Source organism: Antechinus flavipes, chromosome 1, assembly GCF_016432865.1.
Source record: "Antechinus flavipes isolate AdamAnt ecotype Samford, QLD, Australia chromosome 1, AdamAnt_v2, whole genome shotgun sequence".
NCBI classification, from domain to species: domain Eukaryota; kingdom Metazoa; phylum Chordata; class Mammalia; order Dasyuromorphia; family Dasyuridae; genus Antechinus; species Antechinus flavipes.
In genome coordinates, this window is record NC_067398.1 from 512,266,918 (window position 1) to 512,292,410 (window position 25,493).

At 33.5% G+C, this 25,493-nt stretch overlaps 1 long non-coding RNA gene across 1 annotated transcript in view; it reads left to right on the forward strand.

The window, feature by feature from the left end:
• The window catches only part of LOC127544045 (uncharacterized), a 48,930-nt gene that overhangs the window by 18,061 nt on the left and 5,376 nt on the right, over positions 1-25,493 (forward strand). The window contains exons 2-3 of the long non-coding RNA XR_007949363.1: positions 1,473-1,579; positions 6,616-6,706. This is a non-coding gene — a long non-coding RNA (uncharacterized LOC127544045). The remainder of the gene's footprint in view (positions 1-1,472; positions 1,580-6,615; positions 6,707-25,493) is intronic.

Below are 25,493 nucleotides of genomic sequence, written 5' to 3' on the forward strand. Positions count from 1 at the left end.
CAATAATAAGCAAACCAAATCCTGACAAGTAGCACTATAAAGCTTACAAATCACTTTACATGCATTATCTTATTTAAGATGTGGGTTTGGATCTCAGGAGAGAAGTTGATGATGGAGATGGAGATGACAGAGATGGATTGATATAAAAGTTGTGTTTATAACCCAGAGGCATTCTTGAGGATTTTTTTCTTTTTAAAAATAGATTTGTATTGATTGTTTTTCCATCACCTACATTTTTCCCTCTATGTTTATTTCTCTCTCTTCCAGAGAGCTATTTCTTAAGACAAATAATTTTCTAAAATGAGAAATAGAGAAAGAATAGAAAAAGATTCAGCAAAACTAACCAACACATAGAAAAAATGACATTATATGCAATGTTCCATATCCATAGAGCCTAATCTTTGGATCAATTCTATGCCGAGCAAAATCATAGCTACCTAAGAAATCTAGATGATTTTGGTGTTCTGTGACATATTTATATAGGTAGGATTTATGTGGTACTTTAAGGTTTGCACTCACAAATATCATCTCATTTTATGCTTGAAACTTAGATGCTATTATCATTATCATTATTGTCCCCATTTTATAGTAAGGGACCTGAGGACTATAGACGTTAAGTGACTTACCTAGTATCACATAGCCAGTAAAAGTCTGAAGCCATTTTTGAACTCAGGTCTTCCTAACTTTAGGTCCAGTTCTGTTATCAACTCTGCCAAATTATGTTGCCTTTGGTATAGACCTACATCATGAGCCAAGCAATACAATCCAATTCAAACCAATAAGCAATTTAAAAGCATCTACTATGTTCAAGGCACTTGACCAGATCTACAAAGACAAAATATAAAACAGTCCCTGCCTTCAAAGAACTTATATTCTATTGAGAAAAGATACTATATATAAATATATAAGTATTCATGTTTATGATGCTTTGTGAAAAGTGGCTAGAACATTTGTCCCATTAATATATTATTTACTTTTCATCAAGAAACAATTTTATATTTGAATTTAACAAATATCTCAATTACTATTTTTCACTTAGTAATTTCAGTTAATTTATATTTCCTAAATTCATACTCATTGATGAGTGGAGGGGAGGGGAAAGGAAATATATGGTAGGAAAATTGCTAGCTTCATAAAAGACATGGGAATGAGTCTAGGGTCTGACACTTACTGGCTATTTCTTAAATTCTCAGTGTAATCTCTCAACTTTAATTCTATAAAATGGAGGCAAAAATGATACACTACTTACCTCACAAGGTTGATATGAGGAAAACAATTTGTAAACTACAAAGTGCTACATAAATGTTAACTGTCATAAAATGGCTCAGCTTTATATTGGATAACAGGGAGAAAGTAGCCTTGAATTAAAAATTTGCCATTATATATGCCATTCTCTCACAAATAATTGAAATAACTATTGCAATGTAGTCTTCTAGAGTAATGATTTTTCTTTCATTCTCTCTTTGTTGTAGACAAAATGCCATCAGGAATTCTGCAAAGTCATCAGGAATAACTAATGTTATTCTTTCACTTGTTTTCACTGGGTACCTCAAGGTTGTGCTTAGTTAAAAAATTGTTGGTAAGTATTCAGTAATATTATAGAAGGAAGAAGGAAGATCAAAGAATGAGAGCTGGGACAAATGAGAAATTTGGATGACCTCCCTCAACAAGATTTGGAAATCAGATACCCTGTTATTTCTATCAAAGACACTGAGCTGTCACTTATTTCATGTTAATTGATATCCCAAAATAAATATATGTGTTTTACAAAGAGTAGAATTTTCTGTCACAAACTATTTGAAAGTTATCTTTTAAAAAGCATTTTTTGTTATATCTTTCCTTAGGTGTCTTAGATGTCTTAGGTTCTTTCCTTGCCTGTTTCTGATAATGACTGATCAGATTTTTTTAAAATTAAAGCTTTTCATTTTTCAAAACATATGTGTGGACAATTCTTCAACATTAGCACTTGCAAAACCTTGTGTTCCAATTCCACTACCTCCCCTTTCCCCCACACCCTCCCCAGATGGCAAATAGTCCAATACATGTTAAGCATGGTAGAAATATATGTTAAATCCAATATATAGATACATATTTATACAATTATTGTGCTGTACAAGAAAAATCCAATCAAACCAATTTAAAAAAAAAGAAGCAAAATAAAATGCAAACAAACAACCACAAAAACAGTGAGAATGCTATATTGCAATCCATACTCAGTTCCCACAGTCCTCTCTCTGCGTGTAGATGGCTCTCTTCATCACAAGATCATTGGAATTGGCCTGGATCATCTCATTGTTGAAAAGAGCCATGTCCATCAGAATTGATCATCATATAATCTTGTTTTTACTGTATATTATATTATATATTAGGACTGTGAAAGCATGTGCAAAAAGATTTATGCTTTGTAAATTATGATCATAACAAGACACCAACAAGTGCTTTTCAGGGGTTCCAGGAATTGTGCAACAATCTTGTTAACCAAAATATTCAGAATTGAGATTTCAAGGGAAAAAATATTTCATAGATTTCCCTTTAATATTGTTTGGAATGTTTTAAAAACAAAATGAGTAGCTCTTTCATCAAAAATGGGAATTATACTTTTTGGAAGATTTTTAGATTTTTAGAAAATTGGTTTAGTTGTCTCACAGAGATTAAAAACAAATGTATTAGAAAATATTAATAACTAACTCACTTGAGAGCCTTTTAACATTTATAGAGAGCTTCACAACAGCCTCTTAAGTAGGTACTGCAAGTATCATTATCACCCCTTAACAAATGAATTCATAATATCTCTGAGAACTCAAGGCACTACTCTTAGTCCTACAACTAGTAAGTAAAAGGCCTAGTTTTTATGTCAAAATGGGAATTTGAATTCAGCCTCCCAACTATGAAGCCAACATACTTTCTATTACACTATGCTACTTTTACTTTCTAAAGTAGTAAATGATTTTTCAGTACACAGTTTTAAATTTGACAAAGTTTAAATTTATACTTTATTGAGTAGTTCAATCCCAAGAAGCAGTACTTAAAAAATAAATTTTATATTCCCAAGTCTTTTTAATTTAAAAAGAAATAAATCCTTCTCAATTCAGAATGATACTGGAAGTCATATCTAATCTGATACATTTCCATTAATGTACCAAGTGAACATAATGTATGAAATAGCACTTTTGATCTGGATTCTTGTTTACATGAACACAGCATTTGTTTGTGTATTGATTTTTGGCTCTCATGGATTGGATGTGGGTATGTTTTGTTTTGGTTCTTTGAGGGGGCAAAGGGAGGCTTAGTTTTTCTTTTGGAAAACTGATCTGTCTCTTACAGACATAGCTTTTCCGGAGCAGGGTATTTTCAGCACATTTACTGGCAGTAGAACACAGATGATATCACAAGAGTAATTCCCGCACTGCTAAGCTATTTAATCCCCCAGTTAAACACTGCTGTGACGTCAACAGCCTGGCTCCCAAAAGAACTGCTGAAAATCTGTTGCATTTTAAAACTTTGACACAAACCAATTCCCTTTTTTCACTATTATTGTATAACTCATGGTCCAGAATTGATGCCCTGGTTTTTGTTGTTGTTTTTGTTGATTAGATTCAATCTTGAAAACTTCTAGTAAAAACACTCTTTTAAACTCATGATCCTACCTTGGATTTCCCCTGAAAATATTACAAAAATGTTTTTAAAATAAGCAGCTAATCTGTACCAGGCACAATGCTTAGTCCTTTACAAATATTATCTCATTTGATCTCCATAACATTTCTGTGAGTAGATGTGATAATCCCCATTTTACAGATGAGGAAACTGAGGAAGTCAGAGGTTAAGTGGGATCACAAAACTAATGTCTAAGGTAACATTTGAACTAAAGTCTTTTTAACTCTGTATTCAGAGGTCTGTTCTTTACACAGAATATATTTCTTTTTTTTTTCTCTATGAGATCTCCCTTGGTAGTAGCAGAACAAGTAATTTGTGTTCAGAACTCTAAAGAAGAGGCAAAATGGCCCTCAAGCTAACTCTATAGCAAACAAAAGAGAAAATTCGTTTGATTCAAGCAGAAAATACAAAACACAAAGTGCCCTCACACGAAATCATAAACAGCTAAAACTCTCCGTCTCCGTCTCTCTGGTAAGCCTCTTTATAAGTCCACAGTGACTCCAGTTTCCATAACACTTCATAAGGGTTTGTCACACACACACACACACACACACACACACACACACACACACTCACACTCACTCTCTCTCTCTCTCTCTCTCTCTCTCTCTCTCTCTCTCAGAGAAAACTCATCAATTTAATCAAAATCAATTCACCTGGAGTCGTGAACTAATCCAACAATTCTGGGGAGCAATTTGGAATTGTGCCCAAAGGGCTATAAATCTGTGCATACTCTTTGACCCAGCAGTGTTCCTACTGGGCCTATATCCCACAGAGATCTGTGGCCCCATATGAAAAAGCTTTGTGGCAGCCTTTTTTTTGGTGGCCAGAAATTGGAAACTGAGGGGATGCCCATCAGTTGGAGAATGGCTGAATATTATGAATGTTATGGAATATTATTGTTCTATAAGAAACGATGAGCTTGATGATTTCAGAAAAGTCCTGTAAAGATTTACATGAACTAATGCTAAGTGAAATGAGCAGAACCAGCAGAATAATATGCACAATAACAAGAAAATTGTGTGATGATCAACTGTGATGGATTTGGCTCTTTTCAACAATGAAATAATTCTAATAGACTTGATATGGAAAGTGCCATCCATAACCAGAGAGAGAATTATGGAGATTGAGAATGGATCAAAGCATAGTATTTTCACTTTTTTTGTTATTTGTTTGCTTGTTTTTGTTTTTTTTCCCCTTTTGACCTGATTTTTCTTGTGCAGCCTGATGAATAAGGGAATATGTCAAGGATTACACATGTTTAACCTATATTAGATTGCTTGCTGTCTTGGGGAGGGAAGAGAAGATAAGAAAAAAATATGAAACAAAAGATTTTGCAAAGGTAAAAATACTGTTAAAACTTTTTAAAAATTTAAAAATAAATTCACTTATTCCTTTGAGAAACTCCTCATATTCCTAGAGATTCAAATAGTTATCTAGTTTTATAAATTACTCTGCATTTGAGGCCTCTAAAGAAAAAAACAAGTTGCTAGAGCTGATTCTTTTCATTCCTAGACTCAGGAGAGTACTGGGAATTGTTTTTAATTACTATTTCCAAAATGAAAGTGTAGGTAGGCATAATATATTTTAAAATTTAGTTTCATTATTAAAATTTTCTTCATCACTTAAGAAATTGACAAAATAATAGATCAAGCCCTAATTTGTAGCATTTGCTGATTTTGATGTGCAAAAATACTTACAATGGCTCTCTAGGGGGTTGAAGCTAACTCTAGCATACCCCTGCCCCAAACTTTATAGTCTGGATAACTTATAGTACTTATAAAAGAAGTCTGGAATTGTTTTCCCTCAATTTAATTCTGTCTTAAGAGTTTGATTCCAGTTCCTGCTAGATTTTGAATCTTTTCCTTTTGGATTAGGGTCCTAGAATTTCTCTAAATATCCAAGAAATCCACAGTCTTACCATGGCCATTCCACTGCTGCTAACTTGTATTCCTATAGTTTCTGGTTTAGTCTAGGAATGCCCTGATTTTGCTTCCATTTACTACCATGTCTGAGGCTCAGTGATTCCTGCTTTTCTAGAACCTGTAATTTTCTGGAGATGATTCACAGATACTTAGGCTTTTCCAAAGAGATGAGTTCAAATATCAGCATGTAGTTTCCTCTCTTATCTTTCAGCTCTTGTTCTCTCCATTTCCATCTAAGCAATGACTTTTAAAGACCTAGTCCAAAAGCATGACTAAGTCACCTTCAAATGTGTCAATTAGAAGAGTCGTTTCCATATTTTATAGGGAGACATTTCAAAACGAAAAATAATTTGTGGTAGCAACTTTTACATATTACGTAGAGACATCATTAAAGTCAACTATGATTTATAACAAGGAACTATGATAATATTCCCTATAATTAGTTTTTACAGTATATAGGCAATTCTATTAAATCCTTACTTTTTTTTTTTTAAGTATATGGCTTTAGCGATTCTTCTTTTGTTCAGTTGAAGAATTTTGAACATAATTGAAACATCCATCTATGGATGCATCTTCAAACCTAATTATTTTGTTTTACAGGAACTATGTAATAAGCAGGGACATCAGGTCCATAGCAAAGTGATTATGACACCTTTGACACATACAATCTATCTTCATTTCTACATTTTTTTAAATGTAGGAAAATTAAACTTACTAAGTATAGAAGTTGTGCACTGGCAAAAAAGAAAGAATTAGCTGTCATCATTAAACTATTTATCACATTGTTCTCTACAGAACTATATTGGAACTCTCATCACAGTATGAACCTGGTTTTCTTATTGAGTTCTAATGATGTGCTCAGACTGTATTTCAAAACTAATCTCAAAAGATTGAAATTAAGGGGGCAGAAACAGTTCATCTTAAACACAGCTCAGTAATCACAAGCATTTCCTCTCCCTCTAAGTTGTTAGCTAGATAACAATTATTTTTACCATTTGAAAACCTCTTAATATTAATTGAAATTTACTCTTCACAGGTGATAGAAACAAGGTACTGAAAAAACATCTTTGGATATGGCCACTGAGTGAATTCCTTTTGTTACAGGGATTTTGGCTTCCTTTTTCAAGGTATGAGGTGGTGTGGAGGGCAAAGAAAATAGATTATTGTTCATAAAGAGAAAAAAACTTGTAGAATTTATTGAATTTTTAATTGGGCTTTTTTTGTGTTCTGCTTTCTGTATGTGTGAGGAAATATTCTTCTCAGAGGGTGTTTAAATTCAGAATTTTTTTTAAAGAAAATATTCTCTCAGAGAAAAAGCACATATTAAAGGCAAAAATGGCCAAAATGTCTCATTTGTTTTCCTTTTCCCATTTTTCTTCTAGTTCTCTTTTAAGATTCTTTTAATTTCTTCTAGGAGAGCCTTATGTGTTGGGGATCAGGTTATATCACCCTTTGGGGCTTCATCTGGAAACAATCTGCTTTTAGTCTCCTCAGGGTTTGAAATCTGTTCTTCTCTTTCACCATAGAAACTGTCTATAGTTAGAGTTCTCTTTGCCTTTTTACTCATTTTTTTTTTTTAAAGTTGGGATCTGCTTTTAGGGCAAGGGAGGTTTTCCAAGCCTCCTCTACAGGCAGCAAGAAGTGCAGTGCCTGTGCTGGGTCAATGCTGACTCACTCCCAATGCTGGGTGGGTGTGGCCAGGTCCCCTGAGATTCTGGCATTTTGGGGTTCACTCTTTACTTTTTGTTGGATGTTTTATAACTTCTCTGCTGATCTACTGGCTTACTACCAGGGCAGAGTAGCCAACACTGTGGTAGAGTGCTCCCCATAGATTCTCCACTGCACAGAGTCTGTACCATCCAGTGGAGACATGACCCACCCCAGGTCTGCACAGCGTGTGCTGGTGTCCTATACCTTGCCTCCCTCTGTGCCCGACCAAAACAGACCTTTTCTGATGATCTTTGAAATTATCTTCTGCTATTAACTTGCTGCACTCCTAATATTTGTGAATTCTGCCTGTCTAGAATTAATTCAAAAACTGAATTTGGTAATTAGTTGAGGGTCCAAGGAGAAGATCAAAAAGAAGTGTGTGTCCTCTTTGGCCATATTGGCTCCACCCCAATGTCTCATTTCTTAGCACCTAATTTTCTTATGACTATATGAGAGAGGATTTTGAGGATTGATAGCTGAGAAACCCTGATAGCTAGAACTTCATTAGTGAATATACAACAGTTGTATGTTGCCAGTTTGTGACATGTGTGACAGAGATATGAATTTAGGCCTCACCCTAAGAAAACCCTACTTTGAGGTAGAAATCAAAGACCACACAATGCAAAGAATATATACACTGAGACTATAAAATGGAGCAATAGGAATTAAGACTTTTTTCTGCTGCATGAAAGGAGCTGAGCCCAGGCAAACCCAAATAAGTTGATGACTCACAGAAAAATAGTTCAAGCTGACTCCTGCAGAGTCCACTTGCTTAGCTGACTGAAGGAAGACATATCTTTCTTGCATCTGAGAACTAAATTGATTAAAGAAAGGTTTCACAGAGGCAGCTTAATGGCACAGTGGATAGAGTCAGGAGTCAAGTCAGGAGTCAGGAAGAGTTGAGTTCATAATTCTAACTCAGACATTTGATAGTTGGATAACTCTGGTGGGTCATTTACTCTCTTTCAGTTTCTTCTGCAAAAGTGAGAAAATAATAGTATCCATTTCACTGAGTTGTTGTGAGGATAAAATGAAATAACATGTAAAGTGCTTGAAAACTTAATGTACTATATAAATGTTAGTTATCATCATCTTTATGACTGGAAGCTAATTGGAAGAAGAATCACTTGCTGCTTAATAGAGATAACTAGAGAAAGCAGAGGCTAAAACTTTATCTTCTCTTTTACTGATACCTATGGCTTGAGAGAGGGAAACTCCTCAGAAGCTTGCCTTTAATTTTACTACCACTTACAGCTTGAGAGGCCTCTAAGCCCCATCAAAAAAAAACAGATCTGAATAGCTCTGCAAACCCCAAACTTGTCCAAAGGGTGACTTCTGGTCCTAACAGGTGACTTTTTGGTCAGTAAGGAGACCATGACTCTCAAAGCCTGTAGTCCAGATTTGCCCTGGGCTTGTGGTTTTCCCTATTTTCTGCCTTGGTTTCTGTAAATTTAAACTCATTCTTCCCCAGGGACATTTTGTACGAGGTTGGTGGAAGAATGTGACCCAGAATTATGGATAGATTGTTACATTATGATTATTCTTGTTTTGCTTTCTATTTGGTAAATGTTTTTGATTAAGAATTATTGGTTTCATGTTGATTAATTTGTTAAATGGGAAGCATACTAATTGGAGCTAAAGAGCTAAAGTGATGAGTAAAAAACATATAACTCCCAGTCACCAGCATTACTATTAACACCCTGAGAGTAAGTTGCAGTAGTATATCGCTCCTACTTTAGATCTTCTGAAGTGCTAACAAGAATGCAGATTGTAATGAGTGAGTTAACTTAGAAAGGGAATGCTTAGAGAGAGGAAAAGACTTGTGCCTACACTACCCACCATATGTGCAAAATAAAATACTTTTTAAAATTCTTTGTAAAAATCTTATAGTATTAATCTGGCACGGCTTTTTTCTTTTCTTTTCTTTTTTTGCTAAAGTCATACTGGCTTTTTTGTAATCACTTTGTTCTTCACTAGATGGTCACTAACCATCTCTTTAATAAGTCATTCTAGGATTTTCCTAGGAATTAGAATGAACTTCACAGGGCTATTGTTGTAAAATCTACTTTTTTTTAAATTGGGATATTTCCAATCCTGCTATACTTTTTTTCCCATTCTCCATGACTTTTCAGATATTACTGACACTGATTTAGCAATCTACCAGTTTTTTTCAATTCCTGAAAATTTAGTTAATCTTGGCCAAGTTACCTGAATTCATCAAATGTAACTGGGAACTCTTTTCTTTTAAAAAAAATTTAATACTAACTTTTTATGTTCACAATACATGCAAAGATAGTTTTCATCATTCACCTTTACAAAATTGTGTGTTCCACATTTTTCTCCTTCCCTTCCCTATAAAGCAAATAATCTAATATAAATTAAACATGTTCAATTCTTCTAAACATATTTCCACATTTATCACACTGCACAAGAAAAATCAGATCAAGAAGGAAAAAAATGAGAAAAAAAAAGCAAGCAAACAAAAAAGGTGAAAAAAATATGTTGTACTTCACATTCAGTCCCCATAGTCATCCTTCTGGGTGCAGATGGCTCTCTTCCTTACAAGTCTGTGGGAATTGTCCTGAATCACCTCATTGTAGAAAAGAGCCTACATGGTGCAGTGTATAGAGCACCAGTCCTGAAGTCAGTAAGATCTGAGTTCAAATCTGATCTCAGACACTTAACAGTTACTAGCTGTGTGACCCTGAGCAAGTCACTTAACCCTAATTGCTTCAGCAAAAAAAGAAGAAGAAAAGAGCCAAGTTCATCAGAGTTGATCGTCACATAATCCTGTTGTTGCTATGTACAGTGTTCTCTTGATTCTGCTCATTTCACTTAGCATCAGTTCATGTAGGTCTCTCTAGGCCTCTCTGAAATCATCCTTCTGATTGTTTCTTATAGAACAATAATATTCCATTTCCTTTGGGCACTCTTTTTCAATGGGAAGAAATGGAATCCTCAAGAGTGGGAAAATGGATTTTTTAGTTGAAAAAAAAAAACCAAAATTAAAATTAAAATATTTAGAATGTCAGGTTTTCTGCATTTGTTTATGATCTTTGTTCCCTAGAGCATACTCATTCTTGTGACTGTCCTGTATATATGACACATATTATTTTCTTTCATGTCAGAGACTTTCTTGCCTCTAGAATAAAATAAAAACTCACTTAGGAATTTAAAGCCCTTGGCAACTTGTAGGTTTCCAGTTTTATTCATATTACTTTCCTTCATAGATAAACATTCTTTGTTATAGTAAAACTGACTGTTTTCTCTCTATCTGTTTCTATATATCTATATTGCATTATCTCTTCCCTGTTCTTATAAAAGATGATATCCCCAGGTCTGAAATGCATTTATTCTTCACTTCTGCCTGGAAGATTCCTTAATATCTTTCAAAGCATACTTTGTCCTATACAAAGCCTTTTCTGATTCCCTCTAGTTGTTTTTCCTACCTAAATTTAGTTTCTCTTACTTTATGTAAATTTTGTATTTATTTGTGTAATACAGCATATCTGATGTATCAGAACATAAGATTTTTAGGAACAGTTTTTTAATCTTTTTATATTATTATATTTAACTTATATAATCTTTTTATAAGTAGGAACTTAATGTTTGTTGAACTGAAATAAGTGATATTTTCATGTAATATAAAGAATGGACATTCTGGTACCTTAAAATAACTTCATATTTTTGTACAGTTTAACTTGCCCTTTTCTCCAAGTATGTGTAACATCCAAAGGACAGAAAATGGATTGTTCAGTTGGAAAATGAAAAACAGGATAAAGGAAAGAGGAAAAAAGGAGATTAAGAGTATTTGAAATGCGGCAAAAAAAAAAAAAAAAAACTTCAGCCATTCAACAGTGAAAGCTGTTCTCCTTCAAGCCCCATCTGAAATACATGTAATAATGACTTCTTTTCCCATGACATATCAGAGAAGCCAAATTAAAAAAAACACTCCTATTTTAATTTGCGGGACTAGAGAATTTGGATGACTCCTAATTTCCTGATACCTCATTCATTCCCATAGAACACAGTGTCTTCAAGAACACTCAGGACATGAGTTGAGAAACCTTGCCTGTGGGCAGAGTTTGAGCAAGTCCTAGACAATCTTGTCTATTTCCCCATAAATAAGAGATTCTTATTCTGAGGTTCTTGAACTTGTTTGTTTTTACATATTTCTCGATTTTTAAAACAATTAATAAGTACAGTTCCTTTAATGTGAATATTATACTATGAAAAACTACTTTATTATTTATTAATACTGTCTGAACTTAGCTTTATGTGGCTGGAAAATTTGTCTAACCCAAAAACTTACTAGGGAGGTCAGGATGACTTCACAGATACTCCAAGGAAGCCGAATAGCTCTAAGGAATGCTTAAATACTACCCAGTGCTTATTTTGGGTTTGCTCGGATCTTGTTTTAGATCCACTCAAAGCTTGTATTTTAGGTTCCCCATTTAAATTAACTTATGTGTTGATAGAGTTCTCAAGAACTAGTTCTCTGAAGATATTAGGCAAATGTTCTTAGGACCTTATCAGAACTACTAATAATTTAACCTCCTAGGTAATAATGATAATAGTAATAAACACATTTCCAGAGATTGGAAAGGGAGCCACACCATGTTTCCAGCTCTTTCCCTAGCAAATGATCAAAAAAATTTCTTTATAAAACCATTTTAGATTTGGGAGTTCATTCTCATGATTAACATCCTACAGATTTGTTAAACACAAATCGGCAAAAAACTACTAGCATACTCCAAATTTCTTCTGGTTTTATATTTTAGTCATAATGTATTTTATTACAATTGTTATTTCTGAGGTGGAGCCAAGATGACAGTACAGGCAAGGACTTGCCAGAGCTTACCCCCAAATCCTTCCAAATATCTTTAAATAATGACACTAAATAATTTTTAGAGTGTCAGAACCCATACAAAGATGGGAGTCAAACAATTTTCCAGCCAAACACAACTTGTAAGGTTAATGAGAAAGGTGTCTTGCATCAGGGAGGGAATGCAACATAGCCTCAGTCCCAATAAACAGAGGCCCTAGGTCCTCTGAATCAGTGGCAGTAGAGGCATTTTTCCAGACCTCTCAGCTCACAGATACCAAAGACAACTTAGAAAGTCAGCAGGACTTTCCTCACACTTTCCTCACACTAGGATGAGAGGGGAGCCCCAGCAAACTAGGAGTGGGCCTTGGGAGTCACAGAGCATGCAGAGGTAGCCGCAGCAGCAGGGGGAGTGGCTTCTGGAAGTGTCAGCCCACAGACAGTAAGGAGGTCGAACAGCTGGTCAGAAAGAGATTGTGGATCTCTTTGCTAGTTCTGAGGCAAGACTCTGTTGCTTTGAACATTCTCAGACTTAATACTCAGACAGGCTACAGTTCTGGCTCACAGTCCCAGGTCAAGGAAGAATGTAGCCCATTAGAGCTTACAGGCAGAGTGGTTAAAGGACCCTCATAATTCCAGGCAGAAAAAAAAAATGTTTGTGGTCACAGACCAAAGCATAGTCCAGAAGAGTAGTAAATATACTTTTCCTTGAATCAAACCACTTTGGAAGAACTGAAAACTCATAGGTGCCTAGAAGGATCTCTGAAAACAGATGCACAAAATCCCTGAAGCTTGAGGCTTGCACCTTTCACCCTGTAAACAGAGACCTACTTTAACAGAGTTAAAAGCAGAGTAATAGGCTGGGGAAATGAGCAAACAACAGAAAAAGATTCTGACCATAGAAAGTTACTGTGGAACAAGGAAGATACTATAGACAAGGAAGATAAAAACACACACTCAGAAGAAGATTAAAAAAAATCAAAGCTCCCATATCCAAAGCCTCTGAGAAAAATAAGGATTGGTCTTAGGCCATGGAAAAAGTTCAAGAGGGATTTTGAAAATCAAGTAAAAGAGGCAGAGAAAAAACTGGAAAGATAAATGAGTGGTGCAAAAGGAAATGCAAAAAGCTAATGAGCAGAATGTCTTAAAAAGTAAAACTGGTCAAATGAGAAAGGAGGTACAAAAGCTCACTGAGGAAAATAATTCTTTGAAAATTAGAATTAAGTAAAGGGAAGTTGATAACTTTATGAGAAATGAAGATACAATAAAACAAAACCAAAAGAGTGGAAAAATAGAAAACAATGTGAAATATCTCAGTAGAAAAACAACTAAACTGGAAAATAGATCTAGGAGAAAGAATTCAACAATTATTGGTCTACCTGAAAACCATGATTAAAAAAAAGAGCCTAGAAATCATCTTTCAAGAAATTATCAAGGAAAACAGCCCTTTTATTCTAGAACCAAAGGACAAAAAGAAATTGAAAGAATTCACTGATCACCTCCTGAAAACTTCCGGGAATATTATAGCCAAATTCCAGAACTCCCAATCAAAGAGAAAATGTTGGAAGCATAAAGAAAGAAACAATCCATGTATAGTGGAGCCATACTCAGGGTAACACAAGATTTAGCAGCTTCTAAAGTGAAGGATCGGAGGAGGGCTTGTAATGTCTTATTCCAGAGTGTAATGGAGCTAGGATTACAAAAAAGAATCACCTACCCAACAAAACTGAGTATGATCCTTCAGGGGAAAAGGTGGATATTCAATGAAATAGAGGCTTTCAAGCATTCATGATGAAAAGACCAGAGCTGATTAGAAAATTTGACTTTTAAATATAGAACTCAGTAGAAGCATAAGGGGAGCAATCAGAAATGAGAAATCATAAGGAACTGACAGTTAATCTGATTATATTCCTATGTGGAAGGACGATCCTTGTAGCTCATTATTATCCTTGTTTCTCATTATTAGGGCAATTAAAAGGAGTATATAGAGACAGAAGGCACAAGTGTAAATCGAATATGAAGGGATAACATCTTTAAAAAATTATAAAACTAAGGGGTGAGAGAGGGGAAAAAGGAAAAGAAAGAAATGGAATGATATACATTATTGACTATAAAAAAAGAGGCAAGAAAAAGTTTTTTCAATGTAGGGGAAGAGGAGGAAGTGAGGGGGAAGATTCACTCATTCCTTACTTTCATCAGAATTGGCTCAAAGAGGGAATAACATATATATTCAATGCAGTATAGAAAAATCTCACCCTGCAGGAAAGTAGAAGAAGGAATATGAGAAGGGGGAAAGGGTGACAGAAGAGAAGGCATATTGAGGGAGGGGATAGTTAGAAGCAAAACACTTTTGAGGAGGGTTAGGATTAAAGGAGAGAGAGGATAGAATAAACAGGAGAAAAAAACAGTTAGCAATAGTCATTCTGAAAAGAATTTTGAAGTAAATTTCTCTGATGAAGATCTCATTTCTCAAATGTCTAGATTGTTCAGTTAAATTTATAAAAAAGAGCCATTCCTCAATTAATAAATGATTAAAAGATGTGAACAATTTCCAGATGAACTAATCAAGCTACATATAGCCATATATGAAAAAAAATACTCTTACTAAAATTAAAACAATCCTGAAATATTCTGCCATAACTATTAGACTGAGTAATGGGCCAGAAAAGAAAAATGACAAATGTTGGAGGCAATGTGGGGAAAATGAGACATTAATGCATTGTTGGTGGAAATGTTGGTGGAATGGATTCAATTGTTTTATAGAGCAGTTTCGAACTAATCTCAAAGGGCTATAAAATCATGCATATTCTTTGACCTGACAGTACCACTACTAAATATATATCTCAAAAGATATTTAAAAAAAGGAAAAGGTCCTACATTACAAAATTTTTTATAAAAAATTTATAAATATTGTAATAATAATTACAAAAATTTGCCCTTAGGGCAAAGAATTAGAAATTTGATTTAATATTTTTTATTTTCTCCAGTCATTTATAAAACAATATTTTACATTTGTTTTTAAAACTTTGAGTTCCAGATTCTTTTTCTTCCTCCCTTCTTTCTTTTCCCTCTCTCCCATTGAGAAGGCATATCTTAAGTTATGCAAAACAAAAGAATTGGAAACTGAAGAGATGCCCATCAATCTGAGAATGGCTGAATAAATTGTGGTACATGCTTTTGATGGAATATTATTGTTGTATAAGAAATGATGAACAGGATACTCTCAGAACAATCAGGAAAGTCCTCCATGATCTAATGTACTGTGAAATGTACTGTGTACAAAATAATAGCAATATTGTGGAATGATCAGCTGTGAATGACTTTGGTATTACAAGCATATGAAGGATATATAATGAAAAATGCTATCTATATCCAGAGAAAGAACTGATTGTCTCTGAATACAGATTGAAGTATACTTCTTTTCTTTTCTTTTTTTTAATTTTATTTTTCTTGAAGATTTATTTTGTTTGGATTTGTGTGTGAGGGTTTTTTTTGGGGGGAAGATCTATGGGTTGTTTTTTTTTTTTTAACAACATGAGTTTTATGGAAATGTTTTTCATCATTTCACTTGTACTTTTTTAATGAGGAAGGTGTGAGGAGAGAGGAAGGGAGAAAATTTAGAATTCAGCATTTTAAAAACAAATGTTTTACATGTAACTTGGAAAAATGAAATATTAAATAAATGGAAAAATATATTTTTAAAAAATTGTTGCTCTTTTTGAGACCAAATGTTCAGTATATTTCATTTTCTATAACTATATATTCTAATATTCAGGTAATCTCTTCATCTAAAATTGATTATGACATAAAATAGTGTGGCAACATGTTGCCCTTCTTTGGTGATAAACTTAAAATTTAATTCCAAGGACAAATAGATTGACTTTTAAGCAAAGTTTAATTATATATTTTAATTTAGTTTAGTTTAATAATTAATAAGTTAACTTTAAACAAAGTTCTTAAATACAAAAGTTCCAAAAGTTTTAGTGATTTAAAATGGAGTTAAACTTTTGGGACACCCTATTTAAAGATCAAGTGATTAAGAAATTCTAAAGATTAATTGTTAATAATTGTTACCTATTAAATATCCCAGTTAAACACAAATGAATCAGTCTCTACCAAACTTAAAAAAATTTAAATATTAGCATATTATTTTCAAAATACATGCAAATGTATTTTTCAACATTCACCTTTGCAAAACCTTGTGTTCCAAGTTTTTCTCCCTCCCTTTCCTATAAAGCAAATAATCCAATATCGGTTAAACACGTGCAACTCTTCTAAACATATTTCCATATTTATCATGCTATACAAGAAAAATAAGATTAAAAGGGGAAAAATGAGAAAGAAAAACCAAAATAAGTAAACGGCAAAAAAGTGAAAATACTATATTGTGATCTACATTCAGTTCCCACAGTATTCTTTCTAGATGTAGATGGCTCTCTGTATAACAAGTCTGGTGGAACTAGCCTGAATCACCTCCTTGTTGAAGAGAGCCATCAGAATTGATCATCGTATAGTCTTGTTGTTGCCATGTACAATGATCTCTTGGTTGTGCTCATTTCACTCAGCATCAGTTCATGTAAGTCTCTCCAGGGCTCTCTGATATCATCCTGCTGGTCATTTCTTATAGAATAATAATATTCAATAACATTCATATACCATTAATTGTTCAGCTATTCTATTGGGTATCCACTCAGTTTCCAGTTTTTTGCCTCCACAAAAAGGGCTGCCACAAATATTTTTGCACATGTGGGTCTTTTCCCTATTTTTATGATCTTGGGACACAGGCCCAGTAGAGATTGCTGGATGGATCAAAGGGTATACACAGTTTGATAGCCCTTTGGGCATAGTTCCAAATTGTTTTCCAGAATGGTTGGATCACTTCACAACTCCACCAACAATGTATTAGTGTCCTAGTTTTCCCACATCCCCTCAAATATTTATCATTACCTTGTCATCTTAGCTAATCTGAGAAGTGTGTAGTGTTACTTCAGAGTAGTCTTAATTTGTGTTTCTTTAATCAGTAGTGATTTAGAGCATTTTTTCATGACTAGAAATGATCTTAATTTCTTCATCAGAAAACATTGGTTCATATCCTTTGACCATTTATCAAGGAGAATGGTTTATATTCTTATAAATTTGAGTCAATTCTTATATATTTTAGAAGTAAGGTCTTTATAAAAAACCTTGGATATAAAGTTTTTCCTCCAGTTTTCTGCTTCCTTTCCAATCTTGGCTGAATTGGTTTTATTTGTACAAAAACTTTTAAATTTAATATAATCCAAATCATCAATTTTGCATTTTATAATGTTGTCCAGTTCTTTTTTGGCTATAAATTCCTTCCTTCTCTACAGATCTGAGAGGTAGGCTATCTCTTATTCTCCTAATTTGCTTATGGTATCACCTTTTATACCTAAATCATGAACCCATTTTGATCTTGTCTTAGTATAGGGTGTTAGGCGCTAAAAGGAATGAGTATGCTATTAAGTTTTCTTAGGTTTCATGTGCAAAGTTTAGTACTATTATTTAACTCATTTTTAAAATTTGAGGCAGAGATTGGTAGATCTACCTAGTTTGATAATTATAATTGACAAAATTTTTTGCTTTAGAAATAATGACTAATTTTCATTATCTTTTAATATTGAATTAGTTTAATTAAAATTTAGTTTGAACATTAAGTAAATTGAAGAAACAATAAATACATCATTTTGAAGTCAATATCAGTCATTGTTGGCCATTAGCAATACGTACATAGTCTCAAAATTGGAATTATTTCTGTAACATGGATCTTCAATAATAAGATGTTTCTGTGGATCACAAATTCCAAGAAATTTAATTTTAGTTTTGTAGTTTTTTAGCTTAACTTTTTAATTTAAATCTTTCAGATAGCTTCTTTCCGTACACAGTGTATGATAAAAAGTAAGGAAATCAACTAGTAATTTACATGGCAATATGATTCATATCAGGCCTTGTTTATTCTTCCAAGTCTACCCTTGAAAATAAGGACATTTTCCTATTTCATATGTAAATGTGATTTGACTGGCTATCTTTTTCATAAGTGAAATATTTTGACAGATTACAAATTTCTTAAAAACTACTTCTATCTATGAGTGATATATATTATCTAGATATATAAATAGGCAGACTTGGTTTCTCTTCACTACTGTTTTTTGCATATCCTTGTAAACTTGATGTAAAATATATATATTGGATGAATATAAAACAACATAATTGACTTTCTTTGTAATTCTTTGCATTTTATTTTATACATTTAAAAACCTTCTTCTGAGGAATTCATCAATTTCACCAGACTGCCAAAGAGGTCCATGTAACACAAAAAAGATTAAGAATCTCTACCTGTATAAGGAAAGTTGTTCTGAGATAATAACTTAACTTGAGACATTCTAGCCATTTGTAGGTAGAGTGGGGCAAAGGAAAATAATTTTGATTTGGGGAAGTAATGATTTCTACTTCCTTTTTGATATAATTATGGCTGCTTTATAATTTAAGTAAAATATTTTATTATTAAATAAGTTTTTGTTGGTATTTAGTTATTTCAGGATTTTAGCTCAGTACCTAGCACATAGTGAGGATTTAAAAGTTTTTTTTTTACCTCAATTACAATTACAATTAATTTTTCCTTATACTGAGCCTAAATTTGTCTTTTTTTTCAACTTCTACTCATTGCTCTTAAGCCTATCCTCTGAGGCAATCAAAACAAGTATATTCCCTCTTCAACATGGTAATTGTTTGAATATTTGAAAAACCACCATCATATTCTCCCTAAACTTTCTCTTCCCCAGGCTAAATCTTCATTTCTTCAGTCAGTCCCAGCAGGTGTTGGGAATTGTGCTAATGATATATTTATTAATCTCATAATCTTGACCTAATTCTGCAGATGCACTTTGATTCTATTGATAACAGTAGCCATCTGAATGATTTCTTGTCTTTTTTTTTATTTTAAGAGATTGGGGTTACAAAACTGGATCACTCTGCTCATACTAGAAAATAATTTTTTCTGCTCCCTAAATATTGCTAAACTAGGGGAAATTATGCTTAGATTCAAGTCTATTTCCTAGTTGCTAATATTTGACCAGGAAGAAGTGTCCCAAGAAATATCCATCTATATCTCATCAAATGCTAAGGATAATTACAAAAGGCCATCACAATAGTGAATAAAGAATAAGCCCATTTTTCCAAGGTAATAGAAATCAGAGAAATTTTATAGATTAGAATATACTGAGCCATCCATGACGTGAATGAGCTCAGAGAGACATCTCAATTCTGAGAGAGAATTCCCAGTCTCACCCGGGGGGACCATCCCCAAAGTTATTGGTATGGCTAGCTAAACATCAGGGACATGTCAGAGGACTAGCTTCTCTGCATCTTTGCTTCTTCCTTAAGTTTTAGTCTCTTCTTTGTCTCTGTCTCTTTCTTTCTCTTTCTCTGTCTCTTCTGTTCCCACCCCCTTTTTTCTTCTCCCTTTCCCTGAAGAGATGCTAGAAATAAGTGTTTTTTGTATCTGTAGTCCAGAAAAATAAATATTTTCCTTTCCAAATTTTTAAATGCCCTACCTTTAATGCAGGCAAATATTTTCAAGTAGTCATTTTCTTCACCAGAAAGGGAAGACGTACTAATGTATCAAGTCTGAACCCTGAATTATAGTTGGCCTAAATAAGAAAAGCTGAATGATGTAGAATCAATGCTTTCAAATTGTGATGCTAGAGAAGACTTTTGAGAGTCCTTTGCACAGAAAGAAATTAAAGCAGTCAGTACTTTAAAAAATTAATTCAGACTAATGGAAGGACAATAATTGAAGCCAAAATTTAAATATTTTGGTCACATAATAAGAAAATAGGACTCATTGACAAAGATTCTGATGTGAAAGCCAAAGAAGAAGAGGATAACGGAGTATGAGATAGGAAGATAATGTTGTACAATCAACAAATATGAATTTGGACTGATTTTGAGAGATGATAGGATAGAAAGACCTGGTGGTACTATGGTCCAAGAGGGTCACAAAAAACTGGACATTACTGAACACCTACCATAATAAATAAGATATGGAAAATGCCTAGTGAAGGGTTTTTTCCCCTAAAAGAACAAACATAGATATAATATAATAAATATACTGGTATGTTGTTTTGGTTTTTAGAGTAAATTGTTCTAAGTGAACAAACAACAGATGGACAGAATGAATTCTTATGTTTTCTATACCTCAGTGTGTAAGTGAAAAATGTGAGTTGTTGATGAGGAATATTTTCTACAACAGCATCCCTGAGGCATTCATAACAAGACTGTTATCAGAATAACAGGAGTTTACACCCCAAAAGTTTGGACTGGGTATGAGCAGAAATATGCCAGTATAATTCAGAAACTTCAGTAAGAATGGAACATATTAACTAAACCAATCTCATTTATATAGAAATTTCATGAAAAGGTTGTTTAATTTAGTTAAACTGATTTATGACTGATTCCTGGATAGCTGAAATTTCAATAACATGTTTAAAAGACCCCATCTTTTCCTTCAAAGTCTACCAATAAAATAACTTCTATTTCTGTTGATCCTAGCAGCCAAGTCGTCACGATTTTTAACTTTTATGTATCCTATCAGTGGTCACATGGGGAGTTTATCTCCATGATATCTCTTGTAACATCCCTTTATATTCTCTCTGCAAAATCTCTTTATACAATTATAATAGCTTCCTAACTGCTTCTAGTTTTCCTAAATCCAGCTATTTAATAGCTTGAATAAACCAAGCAATTCTTTTTTACCATTATTTTTAAAAAACAATTTTAAATATCCTCATCATCCTGGTCACTCTGCTATATTAGTTATCATTTTGTGTCTTTTACAATGTAATGCCCAAGAAAAAAAATAAAATTTGATGCCCAGGACCAAACACAATTCTTTAGTAATAGCATGAACAGTGCCAAATATCTATTTTCTTCTAGATACTATGCTTTTGTAGATGCAGCTTCACACAGCATTTTCTTTGTTGATAATTATATTACTCTCTCGATTCATATTAAGTTTGTAGACATCCAAGACCTCTTAAGTATTCATGAAAAATGGTATCTAGCTACATATTTTTGTAGTCTGTAGTAGTCAATTGATCAGTTGCCAAGTTTTCTTGATTCTACCTCTATAGTACTTCTCGAATTCACCTCTTTTTCTTTATATACATAACAGAAGCCTAATTCAGAACTTTATTTGCTTTCACTTGGATTAATATAACAGCCTTCCAATTAGCCTCAAGTCTTTATCTACATATTCCCACCCCTGTTCTTTCCAAAGTATTTTTGATACTATTGTCAAATGAACATTCAAAAAACAGGTCTAAAGACATAATCACTCTCTTTTTCAAGAACTTCCATTGGCTCCCTATTGCCTTTGAAGAAAATACAAAATCTTTTCTTTGGCATTTGAAACTTGTGATAGTTTGACTCCATTATATCTTTCCAGCCTGATAACACATTCTTTCTCTTCATGCATCCTATATACCTGTCAAACTAGCCTACTTGTCTTTCCATTTTTCAATCCATTCTCGAAATATTCTCCCTCCTATCTTTACCTCTCAAGATCCCTAATTCCCTTCAGTTTATGGACTACTTCCTTCAAGAAACCTTTTCTGCTTATTTATTTTGCAAATATCTTATATTTACTTATCTACCTATATATATATTTGTATCCCTTATTAGAATATAAACCCCCCTTTCCAGTTAAATCATGGGACCTTCCTTTTAAAGATGCCCAATAAAAAGGCTTCTTATTTCCAAGACTGTCCAATCTGATCCTCCTGTAAATCCGCCTTTTAGATTCCTATAACAAACCCTCAAATTTATTCTGGATGTGTCATTTTTCCTTTAAAAAAACAGTAATAAAAATTTAAAATTAAAAATTTTATTCATTCAAGGCCTTCTTCCCAAATGCAGCTCTACTCTATCTTCCTAGCTTTATTTTGTGCTATTCCTTTCATCCATATTTTTGCTCCATCCAAACTGACTGCTATCAGTCTCCTATTTTGATCCTTCTCTGCCTCCTATGCCTTTGCTCAAACCATTTCCCCTGCTCACATCTGATTCCCCCATCTGCAATTCCATCTTTTGAGATATGTCCCTTTCAGGGACAATTTTCAACTATTTTTAACCCTTTCACTCCTAGTCCCAGCAGCATTATTTCTCACGGACCCATTGTATCATTCCCACTAAGTTATACCATAATTCACACTATAAGTTTCAGAGGTATCCAAGTTCAGAGTATTTTGTGGGTCATGTGCCCATGAGAGACCATCAGTATGCTTCTTTTTTTTTTTTTGTCACTCAGATGCTCTTAGCTCAAAGCAAAGACTCAGATTTTGTAGAAATAACAGAAAACATTCCCTGCATAAACTTGAGTGTTCCTCTTTGTATCTTGACTCCCAACTGCCAGTGATAATTTTCCTTTGAATGCATAGCTGGCTCTCTCTTCTGATTTGGGTGGGGTGGATACACTTCTCATGTGTGTGTGTCATACTTCTCAGAACTCTCTGCTGCTGACTGGTTACTTAAGGAGTCCATTTCACCTTTTACATCACCAGGGTGTGGTCAAATCCTTTGGGGTCAGTGGCTAGCTGTTCTCTGATTCCATCAAACTTGACTTTTTTTTACACTTCATTTAAACACTTTGTTTGTCTATTTTACCTGCCCCTTCATATTCCAAGACTTCATCAGTGGGGCTTGGGAGGAGCCAACCTATCAGGCGTCTTCTGATCAGCTGTCTTACGTAGATTATTATAAGAATTATTTTATTTTATTTTTTTTGGTTGAGGCAATTGGGGTTAAGTGACTTGCCCAGGGTCATACAGCTAGGAAATATAAAATGTCTGAGGCTGGATTTGAACTCAGGTCCTCCTGACTTCAGGGCTAGTGCTCAATCCACTACAACACCTAGCTGCTCCATAAGAATTCTTTAAAGTCACTCTATTTCATTTGATCTTCTATGATTTTAGAGTTTTAGCATTAGATAATTGAATTCAGTGACTTTATGTTATATAATTGTGAAATCTACAATTAATTCTTTAATAGAGATTCCATAACTTAGGATTTTGTAATATATTAAAACAAATAGAATTTAATAGAATTTAATATATCTTGATTTAAAAAAAAATCTCCTAAGATTTCCCCTACTTACCCTAATTTCAAGAAGTATCCTGTCTTACCATTGCCCATATGCAAACATAGTGCCAAACCAAATGTTAACAAAGACTATAAAAAAGTCCCTGCCAAACCACAAACCATGCACTGAAAGTGCCAAGTAGCTAAAGCAGTAAAGCCAAACAAAAACAAAATCAAACAAGCCTAAGGCTCCATGAAGCCAGCATGGACCACAGACTGAAGGGAAGTACATTTTTTCCTCTGTGGTCTCAATATCAACATCCTTTCAGGCTGTTGTGGGCATGTGGGTATATTGCCCAAGCAATAGCTACCATTATAGGTGTCCAAGGCATCTGTATGACTACCTAAATCTAGTATAACACATACTTTAAAAAGATGAGGTGATGTGTGCAGATGGTTTGACACTGTCTATCCTAACAACTCCATTTGCATTGGAGCCCAGAGAGTGGCCTTATTCATAATCATAGTTTCATTCCCAAGAAGGAAAATATCCAAAGAAAGTTCTCAGGCAATCATTCTTAACTAATATTTAAACAGTATGTGTATAACTCTATGTTATAATTTCTGGGAGTTATTCACTGCTTTGAAAACAGGAACTAAAGTACTCTACTTGGGTAAATATGCCATCCCATATTGACTATTAGATTTATTTAAACTTAGTTTAATTTTAAAATGCCAATAAGTATCTCCCTCAAAGTTGTACTGGGCATGAAGATTTATACCTCTATTGGTATCTTTAAAAAGTCAATTAAATAAAAAAATAAGTATATTATTCTTTTTTGCTTTCTTTGTTTCTCATACATCAATGCATAACTCAGTAAGATTTGCTTGAACCCCAAACCAGGAAAATTACTTCATATATAGGAAATTTCTTTAAAAGAAATTCTACCCAAATGTAAAGTGGTATGGTATTTGTCTTAGGAAAAAAAAAACTTGAGAAAAACACACATCCTAGGAAATGAAATTTTGAAAATATCACTCATTATTCCTTCAGAAATTCAAGCTAAACTTTCTTCGTTAAAAGACCATTGAAAAGAACTAGAAAATATATCCTCATATTGGGAATCTGAATGATCACAAATCATAATAAAAGTTTAGTGATGACAGGCAGGCTATTATTATTTTCAATAACATCTTTTAGTTAATAGTTTTAGAAGCTAATAGTTTTGGAGTTGGGAGCTTAAAGGTCATAAACATCTCATTTTTTAAAAAATTCTGAATTTAATACCAAATAAAATGAGCATTTGTATATATAAAGTATATTAGAAAAAGGGGATTATATATGAAAAACTGTGAATCCTAGTTCTATATAGGTTGCTTTTCCTTTTAGTTATTAAAAAAAATTAAATATATAAAAGCTGTCTTGATTATCTGTTTCCCTTCCCATAGTTCTCTTCTGTGCAATTTAAAAATGCTTCCATGAGCCCTCTTTTCTTTCTTTCTTTCTTTTTTTTTTTTAAGCAATTCTATCATTATCCTATCTCTTCATCTTACTCTCTATTGAAAAAATAAAAATGAAATTTTTTGTACAAATAAGCATAGTTAAGCAAAATAAATTCCCATATTGGTCATGTCTGAAAATGTATTTGTGTCATAAATCTATTATTGTTCTGTTAGGAAATAGGTAATATACTTCATCATTGGTCTTCTGGAGTCATAGTTGGTTGCTGAATTGATCAAAATTCTTCAGTATTTCAGAGTTCCCACCTTCAGTTTTACAGAGGAAGAAACTAAAGTCCAGAGAAATTGTGTCTTAACCAGGTTCATACAGGGTAGTGAACAACGTCCTTAGGATTCACATCTAGATCCTCTAATTCCAAATCCTATTATACTCTCTACTGGGGCACATATTTCCTCCTAGTTAATAAACATTTAGTATGCATTTGTGTATGACTCTTTATGCTATTTGGTTAGAAAACAGTGATAATTAGGTCAGGGTCATTGATTCAGTCCCCATAGAGGATGATTAGTGTAATTCTACTGAAAGGCATTTCATGCCAAGGTAAATGATGAACATAAATTAGTAGAGAAAAATTCTAAATGGGTGGGAATGGCATGCACGGGGTGTGTAAGATTTCATAAAAAATATGATAAGTAATTTAATTTGATTGGAGTAGGGGAGCCAAGCTGAGGGGGAAATTTAAAAAAAATAAGGAATTAAAGAAATGTTGGAATAGATGACAATTAGTGAAGATTAGGCTGTGTGATTTGGAATAATAGGCAAT